This window comes from Myotis nattereri, assembly GCF_964212035.1.
Source record: "Myotis nattereri genome assembly, chromosome: 1".
Taxonomy (NCBI): Eukaryota; Metazoa; Chordata; class Mammalia; order Chiroptera; family Vespertilionidae; genus Myotis; species Myotis nattereri.
Window position 1 is genome coordinate 165,524,245 of NC_138075.1, and position 27,532 is coordinate 165,551,776.

Genomic DNA, 27,532 nt, shown 5'->3' on the forward strand with positions numbered 1-27,532 from the left:
GAAGACCACATCTTGGCATTAGTACTTTTTCTTTTGTTTAGTTGATCAAATATCTGATTAATATTTTCAGGGTAATAGTTGAAGAAAATGAAGGCAAAGACAACTGTGTGGAGATTGTGAGGGGAACTCGGGTGGGGAGGTGAAGGAGGGTATGGAGGGGATAAATAATGTTGGATGGAGACTTGACTTAGGGCACTGAACACACAATGCATTGTACAGATGATGTGTTGCAGAACTGTGCACCTGAAACTTATATAGTTTTGTTAAATAGTGTTACCCTAATAAATTTAATAATAAAATAAATTAAATTAAAAAATTAAGGCAAAATAAATCACTATATAGGTGGTTGATTTGCCTCAATAATGAAGATAATGTTATAAGCCCCCAGGTACTAAGATATCTTTTTAAAGATTTCATGCTATAAAAACAAAAAAGGAATCAGAATTCACATATATCAACCTCCTAATGAAGAGGTTCTGAATTCAGTACCAATGAATGTGCCAGTCCTGAAAAGAAAATCAGCAGAAACTGAGGAAGATAAGAATGTTAGGTGCATAGCAAAAGACAGCAGGTGGTTTCAGAAATTTTGGAATGAGCCTCTAGAATTCAAATTTAAGTTAAATTAGAAGTCTTTACTTCTTTTGTATTCAGCTGCAAAAGCTACCTGACAATCATTGTGTCCCTCCTACTGTTTAAAATGTCCCAAGGAAAGAAACATGACACTGTATCTTTTTGCTTCATTTCAGTGAGTTTACTTTAAGGTCTTAAAAATAAGAGAAAATATGACAAGAATTACCAATAGCTTTTAAATATTATTTGTCTATTTACTGCCTGCTTTTATTTTTTCTCACAAAATTAATTTTTGTCATCTTTTCAGCTGAATTGCTAATTGTTTCGATGAGTACAATCCTACTAAGAAAAACTCATATTTAAAACATGAAATTTCCTGTATATCATAAATAAGACTAGGTGCCCAGTGCACAAATTCGTGCACCTTGAAAGGAACTGTGGGCTGCGAGACTGTGGTGGGCACAAGGAGGGTCTCAGCCCATCCTCCATGCCCCCACCCAGCCTCTCCCACAGTGGTCCCTGGTCCCCTGTCCTGCCATTGCAGCTCCCAAGCACTAACTGCACCAGCACCGCTCATGTGGACCGCGCAGAGCGATTAGGGATGGTGCCAGCAGCAGGTATGAATGGGGCTGGCGCTGTCAGTGGTTGTGAGCAGTGGCTGCTGCCCCTTTCGCCTCTCAAAAGCAGGGGGCGGTGGAGAAACCCTACAGGACCTCAAAGAGCATTATAAATGAATACTTTTCACAGAAATATTGAAAATTAATAAATCTTCTAAAGGGTTTTACAAGTTTATTTGACCAATATATCCTTTTTAGGTGACATATAATCAGTACTCAACAGAAGTCTCTTTAGGAAAACATATCCTGTTAGGAAAATGTCCTGGTCTAGCAGTAGATAGCACTGCTTTGGATTTCAATATCTGGCATTGACTGCTTTTAGGACTTAAATTAGCCACTAATTTTTTATTTTATTTTATTTGTAAAATGTCAAATCACCCTCATATATTTTATTTTTGGAATAAAAGCAGGATATTGTTAGTAAAGAGATTTAAGGAGAATATGCCTAAATTAATGACACTGCCCTTTAAACTGAACTAGCATATTCCTTGTCCTGTGGCCTTTTGGCCATCTAAACATTCCAGACTTCAGCTGCATATTAGAATCATTCTGGGAACTTAAAAATAATCAATGTCCAGACCCTTTCCTAAGTCAATTAAATGAAGATCTTTGGGTGGAGGCCAGACATTGATGTTTCTACAAGCTCTCAAGATGATTCTAATGTACACTGAAGGTTGAGAAACACTGTGGTAGACTATATCCGAAAGGAAAAAAATCAACCATTTGAGTCCATTCTGAAGAATTGCCCTAAAATAATATTGTATCAGGTAGTGACAGATGTCCCTTATCTTATGATACTTGTTATTTGACTCAACTTTACATCCTATGCTAGTTACTCTAGTTCAGGGGTGGGCAAACTTTTTGACTCGAGGGCCACAATGGGTTCTTAAACTGGACCGGAGGGCTGGAACAAAAGCATGGATGGAGTGTTTGTGTGAACTAATATAAATTCAAAGTAAACATCATTACATAAAAGGGTACGGTCTTTTTTTTTTAGTTTTATTCATTTCAAACGGGCCGGATCCGGCCCGCGGGCCGTAGTTTGCCCACGGCTGCTCTAGTTACTGGGGTCCATCTGGTAATCTGGGAATAGGAGGTGAAGAGCAGAGGGACAGGCAGCAAGTGGAAGGGAAATGGTATTGGTTTAGCTTGGTTTTAGGGACGGTGGAAGGAGGCAGGAACTTAGGTGTATTTCTCAGTCAAAAAGGGAGATATGGAAGAATGTTTTACAATCATCCAGAGTGTGCTTCTAAATGTTCAATCTGTTTTCTCTGCACCTCATACACATTCAACTGCCCTGGGAATTTTGTGTAACTCTCACCTCTGCATTGGGAAGCACTAACCTAAAATTTTCACTTCCAATTATGATGGACTCCATTCATATTGGTTAAAATGCAATTCATTGTGAAAATGCAAATACTGTGAAGGGTAATACTGCAATTTATTTTTTACCTTAATGTAAAAAATTGGAAAAGAATAAAAGCTTTTAGAAATTTTGAAGGCCAGAGGAATAGAGAATGAATATGAGTGAATGTGGGATGTGAAGGAAACAATGAAATATATTTCAAGAAGCTTGAGGTACTGAAAACATTTTTACCTATTTGATAACTTAACATCTACCTGAACATTATAAGAGATGTCAATGGGCAAATACATAAAGCCATAGAGATAGTAAAAGGTGCACGAGAGAGTCTAGGGCTGGGAAAGAGATAGCCTCTGCTATTTTATATATTCTTTATTACTTGTATGACTCAAGATCTGGGTATATATGAGATCCTATGTATCTTGTTCAGAAGAATATCACCAATGAAATTATTGCAAAGCTGAATTGTTTTGGAAACAGTAATATAGAGAACATTTTATCAGCATAGCAGCCTATCTTTTCAAAACTAAATCAAGAGCCACAATTAATCAAGTTTATACTTTTCAAAGTTCCTAGTAGTCCGGTTCAGTTTGAGTTAAATAAATTTGTTCTCTTAACAGATTTTCTTCTTCAAATGGTTGCCTTGTTCAAAATTACTGATATCTGGAAACCCTGCTCTTTTAGCAAGGCCTCATATTGTAGCAGCCATTAATCAATAGTTCATATTGAATTTAGAGAAATACCGACTAACCCTATTGCTACAAGCCAGCATTTGCTTATCACTAACAATTAAATCACCATGTAGGCTAAAATCCACCTTTCAAAATCATCAGCATAATGTTAGCTTATTTGATTCCATACTTTCAAAAGATACTTACTGTTTAAATCTACTGTTATTAAAAATTAAAGATTACAAAAGTAAACCCAGGCTTCCTCATATCTGGCTTTTATTAGTCAAGTTGTGGCAACCTGGAAAGACTTTCTTATTGCCCTGAGCAAGTAGAGGTGAGTTCTGGGTAACAAATACAATAGAGTTTTACTGACTCTAGTCTGAGCTGAGACTCATTCCTCAGTCTGCCTTAAACTGAAGTTATGCGGTTTAAGAGATGGATGGGAGGGAACAAGAGGAAATGCCTATGGACTGAGATGGCTTAAAGGATACCTGAGGATGATAGGAATAGCATCCCACTAGCAATCCTAATGAAACCTTGACCCATGATACCCACTCTCTAAAATCATTGAGTGATTTCCCTATATATTGTCAAAAATTATCCAGATCTTTCCAAAGCATTGATGAGCTGACAAAAAATTACATCTGCAGTCCCTGTGCACGAAAATTTGTGCACTGTATGGGGGTTGGGGGGGGGGGGTTCTTTCAGCCCTGCCTGCACCCTCTCGCAGTCTGGGACCCCTCAGGGGATGTTCACCTGCCAGCTTAGGCCTGCTCCCCAGGGTATTTGGCTTAAGCTGGCAGTCAGACATCCCTCTGTTAGCCCGGGAAACCTCAGGGAGCAGGCCTAAACTGTCAGTTGGACATCCTTAGTGCTGCCATGGAGGTGGAAGGGGCTCCCACCACCGCCGTTGCACTAGCAACCATCAGCCCCACTTGTGGCAGAGCAGAGCTCCCCCTGTGGGAGCACACTGACCACCAGGAGGCAGGCGCACAATGAAGGAGCTGCCCCCTGATGGTCAGTGTTATCATAGTGACTGGTATTTCCACCATTAGGGTCAATTTGCATATTACCCTTTTATTATATAGGACTAGAGGTCCGGTGCATGAAATTAGTGCACTGGGGGGGGGGGTGTCCCTCAGCCCAGCCTGCAGCTTCTCCAATCTGAAACCTCTTGGGGGATGTCTGACTACCGGTTTAGGCCCACAGAGATCAGGCCTAAACTGGCAGTCAGACATCCCTCTTACAATCCATGACTGCTGGCTCCCAACCGCTCGTCTGCCCGCCTGCTTGAATGCCCCTAACCACTTCTGCCTGCCAGACTGATCACCCCCTAACCACTCCCCTGCCGACCTGGTCGTCCTCAAATGCCTTCCCCTGCAGGCCCGGTCACCCCTAACTACCCTCCCCTGCGGACTTGGTCACCCCTAACTGCCCCCTCGTGCCAGCTTGGTTGCGCCTAACTGCATTTCCCTGGTGGCCATCTTGTGGCTATGGGTGCCACCGTCTTTGAGGGCATGGCAGTCAATTAGCATATTTCCTCCTTATTAGCTGTGGGTGACACCATCTTTGCAGCCTGCTGCTCAGTCATTTGGTCATCCCTCACTAAACCCCCTGCTGGCCTGGTGGCCCCACGCACCCTGTTCGGTTGTCCATTTGGTTGCAATGGTCACTTAGGCTTTTATATATACTAGAGGCCTGGTGCACCAAAATTTGTGCACTGGGGGGGTTGTCCCTCAGCCCGGCCTGTGCCCCCTTGCAGTTTGGGACCCCTCAGGGGATGACCACCTGCTGGCTTAGACCTGCTCCCGGGGGATTGGGCCTAAGCTGGCAATCAGACATCCCTCTGGCAGCCCAGCAGCCCTCAGGGGATGTCCACTTGCCAGCAGGGAGCAGACCTAAGCTGCAGTAGGACATCCTTAGTGCTGCTGAGGAGGCAGGAGAGGCTCCCACCACCACCACTGTACTGGCAGTCATCAGCCTGGCTTGTGGCTGAGCAGAGCTCCCCCTGTGGGAGCGCACTGACCACCAGAGGGCAGCTCCTGCATTGAGCGTCTGCCCCCTGGTGGTCAGTGTGTGTCATAGTGACCAGTCATTCCCAGTCCTTCTGCTGTTAGGGTCAGTTTGCATATTACCCTTTTACTATATAGGATAGAGGCCTGGTGCACAGGTGGGGGCCAGCTGGTTTGCCCTGAAGGGTGTCCTGGATTAGGGTGGAGGTCCCTCTGGGGTGCCTGGCCAGCCTGAGTGAGGGGCTGATGGCTGTATGCAGCTGGTCACACCCCCTTCAGGGTGGGGGTCCCCACTGGGGTGCCTGGCCAGTCTGGGTGAGGGGCTGAGGGCTGTTTTCAGGCTGGCTGGCAACTGAAGCGCCCAGCCTCTCCTTTTTTCCTTTTTCCTTTTAATTCTGGGATTTATTTACCTTCTATAATTGAAACTTTGTTGTTTTCAGAACTCAGAGCCGGTCCATGACAGGCGGGGAACCTTGCCTTCCTCCATCACTGGAGCAAGCAATCCTCCTGCTCGCTTCAGCTGCATGGCTACTGGCTGCCATCTTGGTTGGGTTAATTTTCATATCGCACTGATTAGCTAATGGGAGGCGTAGCAAAGGTATGGTCAATTACCATGTTTGTCTATTATTAGATAGGATAGATATGTTAGTTAGGTTAAAACTAATGTTGAAGCTAGTATTCAAGAAGTAAAATATGTCAAGGGTGCTTTGTTTGATATTGAGACATTGTGAAGTATCATGCCACCTGCTTTATGCGGTGAGGGGTGGGTGGGTGGGCTGGAATCTGTCTTATGAAGTTTTCTATATATGAAACAGACTATCTCAATATCATAAAACTCTAGAAATATTGCTCACCAAAATTAATTCCGATGTACTCTATGCTTTAAAAAATAATGCTTAAAATTCATTTTTCTGCTGAGGAGATTGACAAATGATGCCATTATTATTTGTATACTAAAAAGAGTACACTAAATATTTAACTCTTTCCTTTCCCTTTAACTATAAAGAGGGATATCTAAAATTCACTGACTATTCACAGAGACATGAATGAAAATTATTAAAACTAAAAAGTAAATACATGAGGATGAAAATGAAATTAACATGATGAATAATATATTTGTTTAATAGATAGATAGATGTAAGTAGATAAATACAAATAAAGGTACAAGGGAAGAAATACACAGGTGTAACAACCTTTGTGGAAGCCATGCGATTTCAGGCTCAAGCATCTGTGAAATATGCTGCAAGTATTATGTAATCTCATTGCTTTCTGGTGTCATTGTTTCTAATGCTTAATCCTTTCTTAATTGTATTGTTTCTCTGTACATGTTTTTCTCTTGCTATTTTGAAGATTGTCTTTCAGCAATTTGACTTTGAGGTATCTAAGTCTAGATATATTTGTGTTTTTCCTACATGGTATTTGTTGAGTTTGTTGGATCTATAAATTGATATTTATTATTACATCATATGTGGGAATTTTTGACCTTTACTTTTTAAAACATTTATTTCTACACCTTTATGTTTTTGCAATCTATCTGGCAGTCACATTATATCAGTGTGAATATGCTTAAGATTTTCTCACAGGTTTCTGAGCTTCTGTTTATTTTTCTCAAAACTTTTTTTCTCTTCCTGTCTTGAGATGGACTAATTCCCATTGATCAATCTTCAAATCTATTGATTTGTTTTCCTGTTATCTCAAATATACTATTGAGCCCATATAGGAAATTTTCCATTTCATTTATTGTATTTTTTCAATTCTGAAATTTCTATTTGGTTCTTTTTTATATATTTCCATGTGTTTATTCTGATTTTTTATTTATTGAGTCACTGTAATCATATTTTAATTTTTATAAACATTGTGTCGTTTAGTTTTTCAATCATAGTTAGAACAGCCATTTTGAAGTATTTTTTTCTGTTAAATCCAACATTTGGGCCCTCTTATAGACAATGTCTTTTATTTAAGTATGAGTTACACTTTTGTATTTGTTTACATATATTTTGAGTTATTGTTGAAATTAATCATTTTAGATAATACACTGAAGCACCTCTGTTTTCTGATATTTTCCCTTTTCACATTTTTATTACTGTTGCTTATTTTGTTTATTTATTGTTTAGAAACTTGTCAGTAATAAATATATCAACAAAAAGGACTAAACTTAAATAGGTTCTTACTAGCCAAATTTGGGATAATGTGAGCATCAAAATAAATAGTACAGTGACAATAGTATACTATAACACATTAATCTGAATAACTTGATGAGTCTATGAAAGATACTTATAAAAGAGGGCAGGACACTCTTCTTTTTTAAAAATATATATTTATTGATTTCAGAGAGGAAGGGGAGAGGGAAAGAGAGATAGAAACATCAATGATGAGAGAGAATCATTGATTGGCTGTCTTGCTGAGAATTGAGCCCATAACCTGGGCATGTGCCCTTCACCAGAATCAAACCTTTCAGTCCGCAGGCTGACGCTCCATTCACTGAGCCAAACCGGCTAGGGCAGGACACTCTTCTTTAACAGAAGAATACCAAACAATATTAAATAAATTATAAAATTAAAATATTGTTCTGGTGCCTATCCAGCATGGTTCAGTGGTTGAGTGTCAACCTACGAACCAGGACATCATGGTTTGATTCCTGGTTGTGGGCTTGATCCCCTGTGGGGAGCATGTGGGGGGATGGAGAGGCATCCGATCAGTGATTCTCTCTCATCATTGATGTTTCTATCTCTGTCTCCCACTCTCTTTCTCTCTGAAATCAATAAAAATATATTTTAAAATATTGTTCTATTTACAGACAAAGGTATAATCAAGCTCTGTAATGGGAAGATAAAGCTACCACTGGGTTTTTTCTTATTTGATTTTCAGTATTGTGTCATTGAACTTACGTCTGTTAGAAAATCCATACATATTTCACACATGCTGTAAATAGTGCAATACAGGAAGGTAATAGAATTTGCATTTTTACTATCAAGTACTGCATTCGTATTGCTGTGCTTTAAGCCAGTTTTGTGGGGTTATTTTTTCTTTCCCACAACTCTGTGATCTCTTTCCAAGCAACTAACTGCTATAAGTTTCTGTCAGAGCCTCCCCTACATGAGAGACCATGTTAGTAGACTTTGCCTTGAGCAGCGCAGGCCCCCTGTGGCTGGTTATAAGAGGCAATGGAGAAGGAGAAAAGTGCAGTTTGCCAGCCAGGACTAAGGAGAGAAATAACACAGACATTTTGAGACTCATATTCAATTAACCTTCCCTGCCTCCCAGCATTTTCTTGGCAAAATCACCAATTTCCACAAAACTTATAGACAATTCAGCAAATATTTACTGAGTTCCCACTGTGTGTGGAGCACTCTGCCAAAGCAAGAAAGAGTGGAGAAAGGGAAGGAGGTGACTGATGAGGAGAAGGGGTAAGAGTCTTAAAGTCTATAATTTTGGAATTAAATGGGTTCAAATATTTTTTAACTTTTTTCCTCATTAACCTGTAGATTTAGGCAAGTTCACTTCTGTAGTTCTTTGTTCTCATTTGGATATGGCTATAGAGCATTCAATAAAAATAAAATTATGTCTGAGTAATAGTCCATTGAATATATAGACCCATTTATCCACTCATCTTTTGATGGACACCTATGTTGCTTCCAATATTGGCTATTGTAAATAATATTGCAAAGACGGGTGCATATATCCTTTACTTTTTTAAAAACAAGCTCTGGTCAGTTTTATTAAAGTAAAATGTTGCATGATTTACTTTTCACCAGTCTCTGCTGGTCTGCTTCTAACAATAGCAGAATCACCTGGATCAATGACAGCAGTGTCCATACCCTGTAGTATTTTTCACACTTATGCCCAATTCAGTATTATTGTCACTGTGATGACTGGCCAACATGGCATAGTACTCTGTTTCAGATTTCCTCAAGGCTGGGCAGTTGTTGGCAAGGATGACCAGTTTTGCTTTGCCTTGTCTGATCATTTTCAGAGGCTGCTTGTGCCCCAGTACGTACTTTCCACTTTTCAGAACAAGTTGGAGCCTAGACTTGATCCACTCCAGCAACTCTTTTGTCTTCTTTGCAGCCACTATCTTCCTGCCTTAGGTGTGGCAAGGCCTCCAACTAACAGCCTCCCAAATGGCCAGGGAGCTAGAAAGGCAGGAGTGCATATATCTTTAAAATTAATGTTAACTTTTTTGGATAAATACCTAAAAGTGAAATTGCTGGTTTGTATGGTAGTTCTAGTTTTAGTTTTTTGAGTAAAACTTCATAGTGCTTTCCACAGGGGTTGTACCATTTGCAATCTCACCAATAGTGCAGGAGGGTTCCCCTCCCTCTACATCCGTTCCAACAGTTATTAAAGAATGAAAGCCTGCCATTTGCGACAACATAGATGAACCTATAGGGCATTGTGCTAAGTGAAATAAGTTAGACAGAGAAAGGCAAATGCTGTATGATTTCCCTTATATATGTGATCTACAAAACAGAATAAATGAGTAAACAAAACAGAAACACACCCATAGCTACAAAGAAAAACGGTGGTTGTCAGATAGAAGGGAGTAGGAATGGGCACAGAGGTAAAAGGGATTTAGAGGTACAAAATAAACAGTGGAGAGGTAATGTAGAGCCTAGCAAATAGAGTCAATATTATCATAACTTTGTGCAGTGACAGATGGTTGCTACACTTATTATGTGATCACTTTGTAAGGTATATATATTTCAAGTCATTATGTTTTACACATGAAACTAACATATTGTATGTCAACTATATTTTTTATAAAAACTTAAAATTAAATACATGAAATGCTAAACTTTTGAATCAGTCAATAAGGAAAATTAAAAATAAACAAAATAGAGTGAATCAATAATATTTTAAATTCTTAGTCTGCTACCTTGTAAGTGATTGAAAATAAGAAATGAATAAAACCCGTTCTGGGAAGCAAACCACAGTTTGGAAAGATTGGAAAAACTTCTAGAGTAGAGAAAGTCTTATAGGCTGGGGTAGGTAGGGATTCAAAGTCTAGGGTGTCTGATGGAGTTGAGATATGCTTTTATGGACAGTTTAGCTACAAGAGTACCTTCACGGTGTGCTGGGGAAGACCACAGCATTCTTTCGTGGCACTGCAGTCTAGGAGAGATAGTTTAATATTAAATAGCAAATTATAAGAGAATCCAGGATTAAATAAGTATTAACAAAAAGTACAAACAACACAGAGAGAAAACCATAACAATTTATTCCAGGTAATTTGGGCAGGATAATAAGGAAAGGTTTCATAAGAGAGGTAGCACTGCATTGGGTCTTAGGGATAACGGTGATATTAGAGGCAGAGAATGGGGAAAGACTTGCTCAATGTCGACTACATGAGATCACAGAAAGTATTACAGAAATAAAATAGTGTCAAAGAAATTATAAATACACCATAGGAGCAAGTTATGTGAATTATTTGGAGATGAGTTTATATGCACAGAGGGCAGGTGAAGCCGTACAGTTCACCAGAGATAAAGTTTATGTAAGAAAATAAAATGAAACCTGAGGACTGAACCATGGAGTATGCCAAAATTTGGAGTTTGGGAAGAGGAAGTAGAGCTACCAATGAACAACAAAACAAAGACATCTGTGGGGTGGGAAGTAAATCAGGAGCATATGGAAACTAAAAAGTTATGAAGGAAGTAATTCAAGACCAGGAATTGATCATCTGTACCAAAAACCACTAAGATTTGAGTGAAAAGGAGGCAGATAGATAACTGATAGTTAATTTAACAACATGGGTAACTTTGGTTTAGGAAAGAATGGCTTAATGGATTGGTGGGGATAACATCCTTCACTAATTCCCAGAGAGAAGAGAGTATAAAAAATTGAAGACACAATTGATAACATTTTAAAGAAATTTTATTATAAAGTTGTGTTAAATTCTAATATCCTACAGCAGGGCGGGGAACGTCTGGCCCATGGGATGTACAAGGCCAGCAAAGTCATTTGTTCTGGCCCTGCCAAGGCAACAGCAAGGGGGACTCAAAATTCAATAAATCTAAGAGCTTTTTCATAGCAACATAAATTTATATTAAGTGAATTATATTAAGTGAATGATGTTATAAATATCTGAATGGCACTTGACAGAAAAAAGGTTATCCACCCCTGTCTTAAAGGATAGCAAAGAAATGTGACTGTGAATGGAGGGGAGAGAGAAATTAGCCTGCATGTAGACTGAGAGTGATACTCGTTGTCCTTGACTACATGCAGAATACATTCAAATGCTAGAGATTCACGTGAGAAACCAAATGTAACAATGCTCTCAGAGAGATTTTGTGCTGAGTCTGAACTAGAACAGCAGCATTGGAGAAGGAGCGAAATGGAAATACTAATGAGGCAATGGTGAGAATAGGGTTTGCAGAGTGGATTTAGAGGGAAGAAAAGTGGCAGAGATGATGCGATGGTATTCAGGTTGTGTGATTTGGTGGATGCCATTGTTTGGACAGAAAGCAGGTGGGTGACCATTAGAGTGGATGCCTGGTTCAGCACAATCTCACCACCTCTGAGGTTAGCCTCACTCTGCCCATGTGAACGTAAATGGGCAGGTGTCAGTCAACGGACCCACAGTGAGCTGATCGGATGAATTTCTCATGATTGTGCAATTGGAGGTAGGGAAGAAGATGCAGTCACAGTCTCAGAACTGGAAGCTTCAAGTATGGGAGTCAGGAGCTGTTGACAACCATCTCCCCTATCTTGTGGAGCAAGTGTGTGTGGTTTTTGTTGTTGTTTGTTTGTTTTGTGTGTGTATTTTTTTTTTAATCCTCACTGGAGGATATTTTTCAATTCCTTTTTTGGAGAGAATGGAAGAGGAAGGGAAAGACAGAGAGGAATATCAGCGTGAGGGAAGCACATCAATTGGTTGCCTCCTTCACAAGCCCGACCAGGGCCCCAAGCAGGGGGAGGCCTGCAACCAAGGTAAATGCCCTGGACTAGCATCGAACCCAGGGCCCTTCAGTCCGCAGGCCAGTGCTCCATCCACAGAGTCAAACCAGCTAGGGCATGAGTGTGTTTTAATTGGACTGAATAAAACCAGCAGCTAGAAAAAAATGAGGGAAGACAAGTATACAGGCTGACGATGGTTAGTCTAATCATATCCTAGTATTTCTCCAATATATCCTTCTTTAGCCTAAGTTAGTTAAAGTGGAATTTCTGTGTAAAGAGTGCTGGTTGATTAAGCAGTAAAATATGCTCAGCTAAATTTTGCAAATATTAAGTGTGAGATATCAAAAACAACAGTGGATTTTGGAAATCTAGACCTGGAATTCACAAACAAGTTAGAACTGCAGTTTAATAGTTTAGAATATAGAAAACATAGTCAAATTATTAGGCAAGATGAAGGTTGCTCAATTTGTATATATAAATATGGCAGGACTATTTCTAAATATGTGTATATGTAACTATAGAATATAAAGATGTAAAGAACAGCTGACTAAAGCCCACAGAAGGTAATTTCAGGTCATCAGAGACATGAAGGTAAACAGGAATGCAGTGGCATACAAAGCAAAGGGAGTGAGAATTTTAGGGAAGCACATGTCAAGGATGCCAGATTTTCTCAGAAAGATTAACTATGATGATCACTGTCACAAAACCACTGGGTTTGATATTTGATATCTGAAGGACAGTAAGAAACCTTGAGGAAGGGATTTCAGTTTGATTAGCAGAGTAAAGAGAACCAGATGATTGGGTTTAGTCACTGTGTATGCACAAGGAGGAGATAGTTAAGGAAGGGGTGCTTTTATGTGAAAGGAAGAAGAAAAAGTGTAACTAGAGGGAAGGCTAACATGGACAAGATGAATCTTAAATATCAGATGTTAAAACATATTTGTGACTAAAGATTGCATTTCAGGGGAAAGGGACAAGAAAACAAAGAAAGGATGGAGCAAAGCTAGGAATGCAACACAGGAGCGAATTAGCATTGGAAAAAAGGAGGGCGGGTCATGTGTCACTTGAAGGTAAGATGGCAGAAGTAATGAAATGCAGAGATATTTTCTGGTGAAAAAGTGCAGGAAGCCACCCATTGTCTTCACTATCAGAGAAGTATAAACAAGGATCCTGGAACACTGGTGAACCCTGAGCCCATGGCAAGGGCCAGAGTTATGCACCGATGGTCTAGTCTAGACAATGGGGGCTCAAGCTATTACCTGATCAAATAGTCTCAGAGTAAATCCTTCTAATATTTACTAACCTTTAAGATATTCTGTCTGTTACCGCAATTGCCAGCCTAAGAGCTAGATGTGTATCCAAAATTGAATAAAAGGCTGGCGAGGCCTGGGCACCAGTGGAAGTCCTTTCTCTTGCATTGGGCTTGTCCGCCTGGCCTCCAATATTTCCAAATTTGCCGGGAGCCGGTCCATCCTTGCTGCTTGACACAGTCGCTGCAGGGAAGAAACATCTGCACAGCATATGTTTCAAGGGACCTGACGTATATGGCATACTGTTCTTAATATGTTTGCTCACCTTCTTGGCGCTGTGTTTTAACCAAGGTCACCTCTCCAAGAAAGGTTGTTTCCCCAGGTAGGGATTTTCCCCTGAAGTTAGGGAGGGAATAAAACCCCTTAACTAAGTTCCAGGCGGGTAGTTAATCACTTTAACTACGAACAATCACACTTAAGCTACATAATCTTTACTCCCTGGAATGGAGATAAGAAACGCCCTAACCTTTGGAATAGAGATTGATAGGATTGGAATCAACTGGTATAAATACAGATATAACAAGACAACAGGATACAGAACTTAGAGACAGAACCTAGACACAGAACCTAGCGAGAGAACCTGGCTGAAGAACCTAGAGACAGAACCTGGCTACAGAACCTGGATAGAACATGGAAAGAGAACCTGACTAGGACCTGGTGACCGAACCTGGCTGGAGAACCTGGACAGAACCTAGCGAGGGAACATGGCTACGGAACCTGGCTGGAGAACCTGGCTGGAGAACCTAGCAAGAGAACATTGACACAGAACCTGGCTGGAGATCCTAACCAGAACTTCGCTGGAGATCCTGACCAGAACTTGGCTAGAGATCCTGGCTAGGCTGTTGATCAACTGAACGCTGTCTCTGTTTAATTCCTTCTTGGCCGACTCCGTCCACACCTTTGGGGACCCCTGGACCTGCTGGGGTTGGACCCCAGCCCAAATTATTATTTCTTGTCTCGTCTCTTTCATTTGCGTGCAGCCCCTCTTCCAGAGCCAAAACCTTAAACCATGCTGGACGTGGAACATTCACAAAGAAGTAGGGGGTTTTCCTGTTTCAAAGACCACAACTGAAGTAGCAAGTAGGGTAGAGAACTATCCAGCTATGAAGAAGGATTGTCTCTTTTTTCCTTCCCTAGAACTCTATCCACGATTTCCAACCGATTTTAAACATATCAAACACCCAGGGACTGTGACATAAAAGGACAGAAGTAGAGAGAGCAAATACTGGGCTTTGCTCTGGGATCCATATCCTGAAGAGGAAGACTCTAGAATAGATCCTGCCCTTCAAGGAAAGCCTTGGCTTCCCAATGAGAAGGAACCTTTCTAGAATGCTATCTCAGTATACTAGCTAGAACAAAGGACTACGAATTTGTTGATATTAATCTTTTCATAAGAGATGACTGATTTGAGAGGAAATTCATAGTTCCTGCAGGGCAGCCAACTTCATGCTGCCTCAGCCTTGCAGTACGGATTTCCTAGAAATAACCACCATCCTCCCTTACCATAGAAAATTGTGCTAGCAGAGAAGCTTGCTTTGGAACAGCATAAGTGAATATGCACACATATAAAAATACCATCAGCTCACAACAGTATTCTGGGTCACTTTCAGGTTTACTGCTGGTTCTTTGTTTGAATCCTGAATCAACAGAAAAGCACATTTGCACTCCAGCCTATGAGTCTGATACAGGGAGACGTTGTAATTGCTGCACATGCCTGAGTAATCATTTTCTGATGGGTTTATTGCCACCTCTGCCTTATCAGGGCATGGCACTGTTATGGACCCTGGTGATAAATTACCCTTTAGAGAGGGATAAGACAGTGCCACTTTAACAAGTGTAATAAAGCGCTTTTTATATTGGGAGAGTTCAGTGCATTTTCCATTCATCATACACCCTCAGTGATTTTACACAGATTTTACACTGTTGATTAGCTCATTAGTGGGGTTTAATTGGATACATTAACTGGCAGAATTACAGCTTGACTATGAACCAGAGGCTGCAGCATTATAAATGACAGGCAAACCCCAGGCATGCATGGCCAGCCTGAAGGAAGTTCTTCTCTTTGATTAACTTTCATTCGATTTTAATTCCTTCCCACTCCTCACTCCTGTAATCGGCTCTACATGAATATTTACTATGGATTGGATAAGTGAATAGATAAACTCAATGCACATTTTTAACACGTCCTACTCCTTATAGTATGTTTTTCTGAAAAATAAAAAGAACAGTTTTTAAGAAAGTGATGAAATTAGCCTACAGGAAAACAAGAAATACTTGTCATATAGAAATTCAATAAATTCACCTCTTTCAAAAGCCATAGTTTTCCTGATTCATTGACAATACATAGTATGAATTAATTGTTTCCTGGTAGGCCGCACATCAGTATCACATGGAAAGCACTTAAAAATACAGATTCTCTAATCTATTAAGTAAAAACTTCAAGAGGTAGGCCCAGACATCTTAATAACTGACGAATTCCCCAGCTGAATCTTTCACAGTGAATTTGGCACTCTGGTTAAAATAATATATAGTCTGCACTGAATATGAAGCAAAATATTCACTTAAAGGACTTCAGAAGGGTATGTTACCCTTTGGATAAAGGTCAAGGTCCTTTAAGAAAGAAGACAGAACTTCTCCAGTAGTTCAAACTCTTTACTGCCACAGGCTCTAAAGCGTTTGTTGAACTCTCTATGCATCTAATCCCATATTTTCTTCAACTTTTTACTTCTTTTAGTTGTAATTGTCTTTATGAAAATACATTTTTAATTTTATTTTTTTTACAAGAAATTGCATTTGCCTCAGTGGAAGCTATAAGTATAGAGACAATGCAAATTATTTTTTAAACATTTATCTTTATTGTTAAAAGTATTACATGTGACCCCTTCCCCTCCCCCCCCATTGAATCCCTTCATCCCACAGGCCTTCACCACACTATTGTCTTCACCCATCAGTTGTGTGTATATGCATGTAATTTCTTTGGACAATATCTCTCCCCCGTGACCTTTCCCTCTGAGATTCATCAGTCTATTCCATGTTTTCATATTTTGTTCATCAGTTCATTGTTTATTATATTTAACTAAAGGCCTGGTGCATGAAATTGGTGCATGGGGTGGGAGGGTGTCCCTCAGCCTTGCCTGCACCCTCTCCAATCTGGGACCCCTCGGATATCCCTCTCACAATCCGGGACTGCTGGGTCTAACCGCTAGCTTGCCTGCCTGCCTAATTGCCCCTAACTGCTTATGCCTGTGAGCCTGATGATGCCTAACTGTTCCCCTGCAGACCTGATGATGCCGAACTGCTCCCCTGCCAGCCTGATCGCCCCCAACTGCCCTCCCCTGCTGGCCTGATCAACCCAAACTGCCCTCTCCTGCTGGCCTGATTGCCCACAACAGCCCTCCCCTGCCATGACCTGCCTCCTCTGCGTGAGGTGACAGAAACGCCTGGACCGACCTCCTCTGTGCTGTGCAGAGCTGTGGGACCCCCAGGCTTCACTGAATGGAGTGGCTGCTGGGCCCCACCTCTGCTGTGTGCGCAGCCATCTTATGACTGCCATCTTGTGACAACATGAGGGCTTGATGCTACCTAGGCTATTATTAGTATAGACTGGAGGCCTGGTGCATGAAATTCGTGCATGGAAGGGGTCCCCCTCAGCCCAGCCTGCACCCTTTACAATCCAGGACCACTGGCTCCTAACTACTCACCTACCTGTCTGCCTGGTCACCACTAACTGCCTCCCCCCCTACCCTCCGCCAGCCTGGTCGCCCCTCACTGCCCTTCTCTGCTGGCCTGGTCGCCCCTCACTGCCCCACCCCTGCTGGCCTGGTTGCCCCCAACTGCACCCCCTGCTGGCCTGATCACCCCCAACTGCATTCCCCTGCCAGCCCAGTTGTCCCCAACTGCCCTCCCTTGCTGGCCTGGCCCCCCCAGTTGCCCTTCCCTGCAGGACTGGTCCCCCCCAACTGCCCTCCCCTGCAGGACTGGTCACCCCCAACTGGCCCCCCTGCCAGCCTGGTCGCCCCTCACTGCCCTTCTCTGCTGGCCTGATCGCCCACAACGGCCCTTCCCTGCTGGCCATCTTGTGGCTGTGGGCACCACCATATTTGAGGGTGGGGCTGTCAATTAGCATATTCCCTTCTTATTGGCTGTGGGCACTGCCATCTTTGTAATGGTGTGAGGGTCAATTAGCATATTCCCTCTTTATTAGATAGGATGATATATGTTAGATCATGTGATATTTGTCTTTCTCTGACTGGCTGATTTCACTTAGCATAAAACTCTCCAGGCCCCTCCATGTTGTGTCAAAGGGTAAAAAATCTTTCTTTTTTACTGCTGCATAGTATTCCATGGTACAAATGTACCACAACTTATTTTATCTACTCATCTACTGATGGTCACTTGAAATGTTTCCAGATTTTAAGAGAAATTAGCTACAATAATAACACTCAAAATATTCAAACACATGGAGACTAAATAGCGTGCTATTAAATAATGAATGGGTTACCAATGAAATCAAGGCAGAAATTTAAAACTTCCTGGAAACAAATGGAAATGAATACACAACAACCCAAAACCTATGAGACACAGCAAAAGCAATCCTGAGAGGTGAGTTCATAGCACTAGAGGCCTACATCAAAAAACAAGAAAAATATATGATAAACTATTAAAAATTATTTTTGTTTTGTGTTTCAGATAAACTAATGATTAGTGATGGAAGGAGTGCTGGACCACAGAGTTGGATCAGGGCTCCAGTGTTAGCCTTGTTTCTTTTTAGACACCTTTAGGAAGTTCCAACTTCTCTGGGCTTCAATTTGCTAGTCTCAAATTGGAATCAGTTATATGCCATGTACCAGGGCAGATATAAAGACTGAATGAAAATTTATCTGATTTTTGTGAGAATGGTGCATATTGGAAAAGGCCATCCCCACAGGATAAGGAGAGTAGGAATCTGACAAATTAGGTAGCTAATTCACAAAGTCGAGTATATATAAAAGAAATAGTATTTTATCTGAACAACATGTACAAACCATGTCTCTAAAACAAGAAAGCTGAGATAAAAGGAAACCTGCTGATGGTTAAAACTAGCTCACCTCTCTACCTGATATTTTCAGGCTGAGGGCAGCCATGCATATAGACTGTCAGCTGGGAAGCGGACCACTAGATGAAGAGAAGGCAGAAGATAAAGTGTTGATTTGTAGTGGTGGGGAAAAAGCACAGGAGAAGAATGGGGAGGAAGAAGAAAGAAATACAAAAATATTTTTCTGTGAGTTCTAGGAGAAAAGAAAGGCCAGGAAATGAGAGAAAAAAATACATTATATTGTCAGGGAGGGAGAGAAAGTACTGTGATTAGGATGATGTACCTAAAATTGCATGGGAGCAGTTACCAACAAGTTACTGTGTTGCAGGGACTTTGATCAATGGTTTAACTTATCTGAATCCAAAGGATGCATTTACAGTGATTCTAAGTTCTGGAATTTAGTAGTTGATTTGCATTACAAATCATGATAAAACTTTTATTTACTCTGCAAAAATGTATCAAGAGATTAAAGATTGGTACTGAAATTCTACTGTGAAAGGTAAAGGCCAATGGTCTCAGTGGCTCTTATTAGGAGTGAAGTAAAGCTTTTAAAACATATCTTGAAAATTTTAAAAACTTATCTTTATTCTTGAAAGTTTTACAGATGTTCCCCATTTTTTCTCTCATTGACCTTCTCTTCCTTGCTCTTCACTACACTATTGTCTGTGTCCCTGGGAGATATATATATATATATATATATATATATATATATATATATATATATATATATATCTCCTACATAATAAAAGGGTAATATGCAAATTTACCCTAACAGCAGAATGACTGGTCACTATGACACACACTGACCACCAGGGGCAGACGCTCAATGCAGAAGATGGCCCCTGGTGGTCAGTGCACTCCCACAGGGGGAGCTCTGCTCAGCCACAAGCCAGGCTGATGGCTGCCAGCACAGTGGTGGTGGTGGGAACCTCTCCCGCCTTCTCAGCAGCACTAAGGATGTCCGACTGCAGCTTAGGCCTGCTCCCTGCTGGCAAGTGGACATCCCCCGAGGGCTCCCGGGCTGCCAGAGGAATGTCTGACTGCCAGCTTAAGCCCAATCCCCCAGGGAGCAGCCTAAGCCAGCAGGTGGACATCCCCCGAGGGGTCCCAGACTATGAGAGGGCACAGGTCGGGCTGAGGGACCCACTGAGTGCACAAATTTTTGTGCACTGGGCCTCTAGTATATATCCTATAATAAAGAGGTAATATGCAAATTGACCATCATGCCCTCACACAAGATGGCCGCCTCTATGTGGTCAAAAGATGGCTGCCACAAGATGGCCAGTGTGGGGGGGGGCAGTTGTGGGTGACCAGGCCAGTAGGGGAAGACAGTTGGGGGCAACCAGGCCAGCAGGGGAGGGCAGTTGGGGCTACCAGGACTGAAGGGGAGGGAGGGCAGTTGGGGGGGACCAGGCCTGCAGAAGAGGACAGTTGGGGAGCAGTTAGGCATCTATCAGGCTGGCAGGGGAGTAGTTAGGGGGTGATAAGGCTGGCAGGCAGAAGCAGTTAGGGGCAATCAGGCAGGCAGGCAGGGCAGTGGTTTGGAGCCAACAGTCCCAGATTGTGAGAGGGATATCCGACTGCTGTTTTAGGCCTCATCCCTGCCAGCAGTCGGACATCCCTCAAGGGTTTCCAGATTGGAAAGGGTGCAGGCTGGGCTGAGGGACACTCCCCCCCCCTCCCAGTGCATCAATTTCGTGCACCGGGCTTCTAGTATAAAAATAAAGAGGTAATATACAAATTAGGCTGGGACACCGTAAGGGGTCATGACCAGACAGGTTGCCCATGTAGGTGAGGCCCTGAGTGGAGACAGAGACAGAGACAGGGGGCCAGCCGAGCTGCTGCGCAGCAGCTAGGGCAGGCTCCCTGGAGCTGGAGCAGACATGGACAGGGACATGGGGGCCGCCCAAGCCACTGTGGCCGAGCGCAGGCTGGGAGAGAAGAGGGCAAGCCCGCCTGCAGCCTCCCCGGCTGATCACAGGCCCTGAGAGGAAAAGGCGGCCTGTCCACAGCCTCCCCAGCCAATCGCAGGCCCAGAGAGGAAAGGGCGGTCCGCCCCTGCCTCTGTGGCTGAGCACAGGCCCAGAGTAAAAGGTTGACAGCAAGTCTTTTCAGTGTAATTGGGGCATTAGAGGCCCACAGAATGATCATTTCCTTTCCTATGAAACACATAATTCTGACACACTATTTACAATTAAATAAGTTCCACATATTTTGACATTTTACAGACCTGGAAAGTTACATATAATGATCAGCAAAGTGAGAAGATGAAAAAACTTTTTAGGCTTTTAAAGATGTAACTAATTTCTGTCTAGAAGACACACCAATTCAAAAAGTGATGGTTTTATTGTCCTATAGGCCATTAGCCAGATTGTATCTACTTTAGCAGTTTTACTTCAGGCTTTCATGTTTGGCAATCTCCTTTGAATGGCATTATCATCCTGCCAGAGAACTTTTGCATCTGCTCTTATGTATTTGAATAAGAATTATGTATTTAACACATGCAAAATTTTGTTTTGACACAATAAAACAAAATATCATTTGATTCTTCCCTGAAACACAGACAAGCACAAACTTGAATCATTGGTGTGGCTTAGGCTAATTTTCCAAATAGTGTTAATAAAATTCACGTAGGGATCTTCACAGAGTCAAGAATTCTCTCTTTCAGGCCTACATATTCAGCATTTCCAAGGAGGAGGCCTGTCATTCTGTGTTTTGTTTTGATTTTTAATACTCCCAGAGGATATTTTTTCACTGCTTTTTAGAGAGTGTGGACCGGAAGGAGAGGGAGAGGGAGAGGGAGAGGGAGAGGGAGAGGGAGAGGGCCTGCTCACGGCTGAGGGCAGGGCCTTGCCAGCAGTACTGCCTTTGCACATGAACTGCAGAGGAAACACCTTTTCTGACCGCTCATTGGCTAAGCCCCCTGTATGCCACTGGTAATATTCTTAGTAACTTGGGTAATAAGATTCCAAGAATGTGATCTAGCGTTTTTTCACTTCACTCCTGGAGGAAAAAACGAAGGTCTGCTGCTGGAGGGACTAAGAAATGTCATATCCTGCCCTAGCTGGTTTTGCTCAGTGGATAGAGCCTCGACCTGTGGACCACAGGGGGGCCAGGTTTGATTTTGATCAAGGGCATGTACCTAGGTTGCAGGCTTCTCTCTGGTCAGGGCCCAGGTCAGGGCTCATGCAGGAGGCAGCCAATCGCAGTGTCCCTCTCACATTGATGTTTCTCTCTGTCTTTCCCTCTCTCTTCCACGCTCTCTAAAAATCAATGGAAAAATATCCTCAGGTGAGGATAAGGAAGAAAGAAAGAAAGAAAGAAAGAAAGAAAGAAAGAAAGAAAGGTCATATCCTATAAAAGAAACATCTTGAAAATGCCTAAAATGTTGTCATTTTTTTGTGGTGAAGGGACTGGAGTCCATGTTGATGAAAATACCTTGGCAACTGCAGTGGCTGACAGTGGCAGCTGTAGCGGGGTGATGGGGGCAGCACCTTCCCCTGATCAACCAGGTTGCCTCCTGCAGAGGGAGGCCAGACTGTGGCTTAAGCAGTCAGTAGGACATCCCCTGAGGACTCCCGGACTGTGAGAGCGGGCAGGGTGGGCTGAGAGACCCTCCCCGCAGTGCACAAATTTAGTGCACTGGGCCTCTCGCATACATATAAATTCCCCAGTTAATCTCTTCCCACACATCTTCCCACTTCTGCCTTCCCTCTGAGATTTGTCAGTCTGTTCCCTTTTTCAATGTCTCTGGGTTTATTTTATTCATTATATTACACATATGAGTGAGATCATGTGATACTTGTCTTTCTCTGACTGGTATAATACTCTCCAGGTCCCTCCATGCTGTCTCAAATGGTAAAAGATCCTTCCTTTTTACAGCTATATAGTATTCCATTGTGTAAATATACCCCATCTTTTTTATCCACTCATCTACTGATAGGCACTTGGGCTGCGTCCAGTGCTATTGTAAATTGTGCTTCTATGAACATAGGGGTGCATGTATTCTTTCTGATTGGTGTTTCCAGTTTCTTACAATATAAATAGACATTTCTCCAAAGAGGACATACAGATGGCCAAGGGTCATGGAAAATGCTCAAAGTCACTAATCATCAGAGAGATGCAAATTAAAATGACAGTGAGGTACTATCTCACAAATCCATATTTTTTTCTTTAAACGAGATATGGCGTTATGTTTAGGTGGCCTAGACCCCAAGAAGTAGTGGATTAAAAATCCACACATGTCAGTGACATATATTTTAGAAACTTTAGGTGTTTGGCAAGGCATAATTTTTCAGGAAAATCAGTATTTGTACTATTTTGCTGAGGATGACCTTGGGCACTTATTATTCCTTCTTAGTTAAAAAAAAAATACATTAATGAGCTTTTTGGTAATAGCAGCCAAAAATATGACAATGCAATCTCTTAACGCTCAAGAATGAAAAAGTTTCCAAATACATGTATTTTAAAAATATTCTTTGTGCTGTGAGAGCTAAAGAAAATGTAACCTATTAGATAAAGTTCTTCCATTTCAATTGGGTCTCTTTTTGTTCTGAACTTGAATAACATGCTGTTTGTGCACCTTATGAGGTACTTCTCATATTTTACCTCCTGTCATAGTTATTTGCATATGAACTTTATCTTTCTTCCTAGATGATCTATATCCCGAGGAGAGAAGTAGTGTTTGATAAAATATAAAATAGCTATATAGTTAATTATTGTGATTCTCATAATACACATAAAGCTCTATTGAGAACAAAGAGTGAACCACGCAGGACAGAAAATGAAACATTCATTGATTGCAGCTTCCTTCAAAGTTCATACATTGAAGTCAACAGATCTCACAGTGTGGCCCAAAAGTTATGAATATACATTAATATTGGATTAACTATTTTTAAATCTTGGTAAAGTCTGGAATGACTCGAAATAAGGATCAATGAAATACATCTTTTAGGGGTATTGAAATGGGAAATAAAATATTATGCTCAGATATGAAAATAACTTGAAGAAAAATAGACCTGGCAGACATTGAACAATGTATTGAAATGAAATCACAAAGCAAAACAAAATATTATGTTTAAATATGCATAGTTATAGGAGGGATATTGCTTTAATATTGCTATAGAAAAATTGGGAAACTAGGAAAGGTGCTAAAAACCAGAATATTTTGAAAATACATTTAGAATATAGATAAAGTATCTCACTTTGGATTTCTCTAGTTACAAATTCTGAAAAGCCTTATTATTCCCTGTTTGTTTGTTTGTTTGTTTTCATTGGAACTTAGACCTTGCACCTCTTGATTTAGACTAACTGACCATCACACAGGTCAGAGATAGCAATGGGAAAAGAGACCCTACAAAGAAATGGAGGCTGGAACTCACCCATTGCCTTTTACCTGCCACGGAGCCCAAGAAGGCACTTTGGACATCGAAATTCACCATTTTACTTACTATACTACCCAGGTGTGACTTCCTTCAGTTCTGGTTTAGGACACTCATTACCCATTGACTCTGGAGCCAACAGAACCTCGGGCTGCTCAGCTGGAGCCCTGTCACTGTGAAAAGCTGTCACTAATCTTCTTTTTCTAAGTCCAGAATCCATCCTGCACTTATTTCATACTCTTGGCTATAATGATCTCCAAACATGATAAGTCAATGAGAATCATGAGTACCTGCCTGACCTAATTTTTTCACTTCTGGAGACACTTGCTTCAATTGGACGCTATTGAAATTAGTGCCAATGTGGTGTCCAAGTCATCACACCCATTTTTATACTATAATTTGGAGGAAAGTAAGTCAATGACAGATCAGTTATAATGTTAAGCATATTGTCTTGAAACTCAACATGTTCATTCATGAATCATTCATTCCATTTGTTCATTTCATTGAGCAATTTCCAAATTAACATAGAATAATACTAAGTAGAACTATAACAGAGTTACCATTGCTTATTGGTATTCACCACAATATAAACAGAGATACATACTTGAAAGGATGGTGACAGGACTCAAGATGTCTAGCTGCAATTTGAAATTTAAATCTTGCTTCTCCAGAGCTGCCTTACCTTTTGGACAACTCCATTGCCTACGTAAGGCCTAACCTATGCTGTAAATATTTGTTGCAAGGATAAGTGTGTCTCGCCAAGCAGGAATGTTTTAGCAAACAGAAATTAGGTAAGTAAGTAAAGCACAAGAGCTCCATATAATAAATGAACAGTTACAACGGAATCAGAACCCAAAATGCAGTATTCGTTTCCAAAAGCACAGTATGGTGACAATGGAATATATGTGAATTCCTTTTGCCTTGTTTATTAGTCAGAATTCTCCAGAGAAACAGAGTCAGTAGGATATAAAAGGAGATTTATTATGAGGAATTGCTCATGCGATGGCAGAGGTGAAAAGTCCCATGATCTGCTGTCTGCAAACAGGAAGCCCAGGAAAACCAGTGATATAACTCAGTTTAAGTCCTGAGACTTGATAACCAGGGCAACTACTGATGTAAATCTCAGTACAAGAGCAGGAGAACATGAGGTAAGATGTCCCAGTTCAAGCAATGAGGCAGAAAAAGGGGCAAATTCATCCTTCCTCAGCTTTCTTGTTCCACTAAGGTCCTCAGCAGATTCAATGATGCCGCCCACAGTGGGGAGGGCTATCTGCTTTACTGACTTCGCTGATGCAGACATGTAGCTCATCTGAAAGCACCTCACAACACACGCAGAAATAGTGATCAATTAACCACATATCTAGACATCTCCTGACTCACGCAAGTAGATTAATAAAATTAGCTCTCATTCCTGTTTTACATTATTTAGCTAGCTTGAGTATAGTCACTGAGTAGTTTAGTTCAGTTATACTATATTGTTTAGTTAGTTATGGTATATTATGAAGTTTAGCTGTTAGAGGGTAGTTAATGAGAGTAAAGAGTATATAAATGGAAGTGTGTGTGTGTGTGTGTGTGTGTGTGTGTGTGTGTGTGTGTTTACTACATGATACATACCTTTGAACCTAGGATAACAAATAGATTGCATGTCGCTTACCAACTCTGATTTATTGGGAGCGCTTACCTGGAGGATTGCCCTGAAAGAGATTATGATACTGACTTTTGATTCAATAGAAAACTTTCAAGATCAAGTTTCATTATCAGTCATAGTCAGAAGCTGGGGGGATAGAGATAGCATATATGCAGTGTATTCTGATTTATATACTTCACTGAAAATACATGTTAGCTATCTTTAGTAAAACATTAGATATTGTGATTTTATGATAAATCCCTACCCTTAAGCAGCTTCGAGTTGCAAATACAGATTGGACATAAAGGATCTTTAATATCAAAATTATTTATGATATTGCTTATACACAAGACTCAAGATAGGAATACAAGTGAATAAGAAGCAGTCACTGGTCTCAAGAATTTTACAATTTAGTAGCTGCTCTTAAGCACATATAGTGCCAGCCTAAAAAGTGTAGCGAGTTTACCACAAACACTGTTAGCAAAAGCTGGTCTTTGACAGTATTATCTACATACATGTCTGTATATATACCTACTTGCAGTCCTCTGAGGCACAGGAATCAGAACACCCAGCAAAGTTGGATAATAATGCAGGCAGTCCTGAGACAAAACAGCCATTTTACGTATTTTCCACACCAGTGTTTTCTTCCAGAATTGCGAATACCTCTTTTCTATCTCTGGCTCTTTTCTGCCCCAGATCACAGTGCTTCTGGAAGGCTGCTAGTGAATGAACAATTGTGTTTCTATTCTCAGGATAACATCTGTGGGAATACAACTCAAGCAGATATGCTCAGTTATGCAAACAAAAGCTACTTGCTTTCTATCTTCAGAAAGTCAGGCATGACTATGCAGTACCTGCTAGGAGGTTTGTGCGTGTTCTCCCTGTGACGAAGATGCGGTTCTGATGGCCTTAATTGTGTTGGAAAGAAGGAGAGTAGTGAGAAGGTGGTTATTGTTTCCCATTGGAAGGCAGGTTTCTGGTTGAGACATTTTATACTCAGTGCAGCTTGTTTATGTAAATGAGGAAATGGCACACTAACAAATCCTCAAAATAAGATGGCACACACTCAGCATTTCCATCTGAATTGTATCTTCCCATCAATCTTCCCAACCATTGCACTATTGTTCTATTTAAATTATACAACTTTTCAATGAAATTATCATATTTTGCCATGTTTTTAATTTTTTTGTTTTATTTTATTGCCTCTTGTAAAAACTATTTTGTTTATTAAGAATATAACTGATTACTGAATAAGTTACGCTTTGCCATGTCATCACTTTCACTACTTAAATGTGTGTTAACCATTTAATAGCCTGTGAATTACTTAAATTTTAACATCTTCCCTAGTTGAGAATTTCTATCCCACCTTCATGACTCTCTATGATCTTATTTTACATCCAATTGAACTGTTCTCTGGACAGGCCAGCCTTCTCACTTTGTTCATCTGTGCTTAACATGGTCTCCTCTTTCCTACTTAGACCCTCTCTGGGTTGAATAGTTTGTACTTGGCCCTAGAGCTTCACTTTCCATCCTTTTTAACCCTACTCTGTGCACAAGTATTTGACTCCATTATACTCCTTGCCCTATGATTTACAATTACATTTGTCTAGTGAAAATTGCAGTGAAAGATCGGTGGATGTGAAATCAGAACTGCTATTACATTTAAATTTCCGGCGCCCTCTGTTGGTCAAAAATACTTAATAGTACTCTATTTCTTATATCTATAATCTTAGTCTTATGGCTTTACAGTTTATTCCTTTGATAAAGGGACTTTCTAAAAAATAAAAAGCAAAAGAGAATCTTAGCACACTGCTGGTGGGAATGCAGATTGGTGCAACCATTATGGAAAACAATATTGAGTTTCCTCAAAAAATTAAATATGGAACTCAATAGTGACCTCACTTCTAGGAATATATCCTAAGAATCTTGAAACACCAATCATAAAGAATGTATACACCCCTAAATTCATAGCTAAAATCACAATTTACAATAGCTAACATCTGGAATCAG

The 27,532-nt window shown here is 40.9% G+C and overlaps 1 pseudogene across 1 annotated transcript; it reads right to left on the reverse strand.

Moving 5' to 3' along the window:
* Positions 1-8,974: 8,974 nt before the first annotated feature.
* On the reverse strand, positions 8,975-26,139 carry LOC308532964 (large ribosomal subunit protein eL30-like; annotated as a pseudogene). Its single transcript has 2 exons — positions 26,058-26,139; positions 8,975-9,316 (listed from the first exon to the last, which is right to left on the reverse strand). The product of its transcript is annotated as a large ribosomal subunit protein eL30-like (transcript).
* Between the last annotated feature and the right edge of the window lie 1,393 nt (positions 26,140-27,532).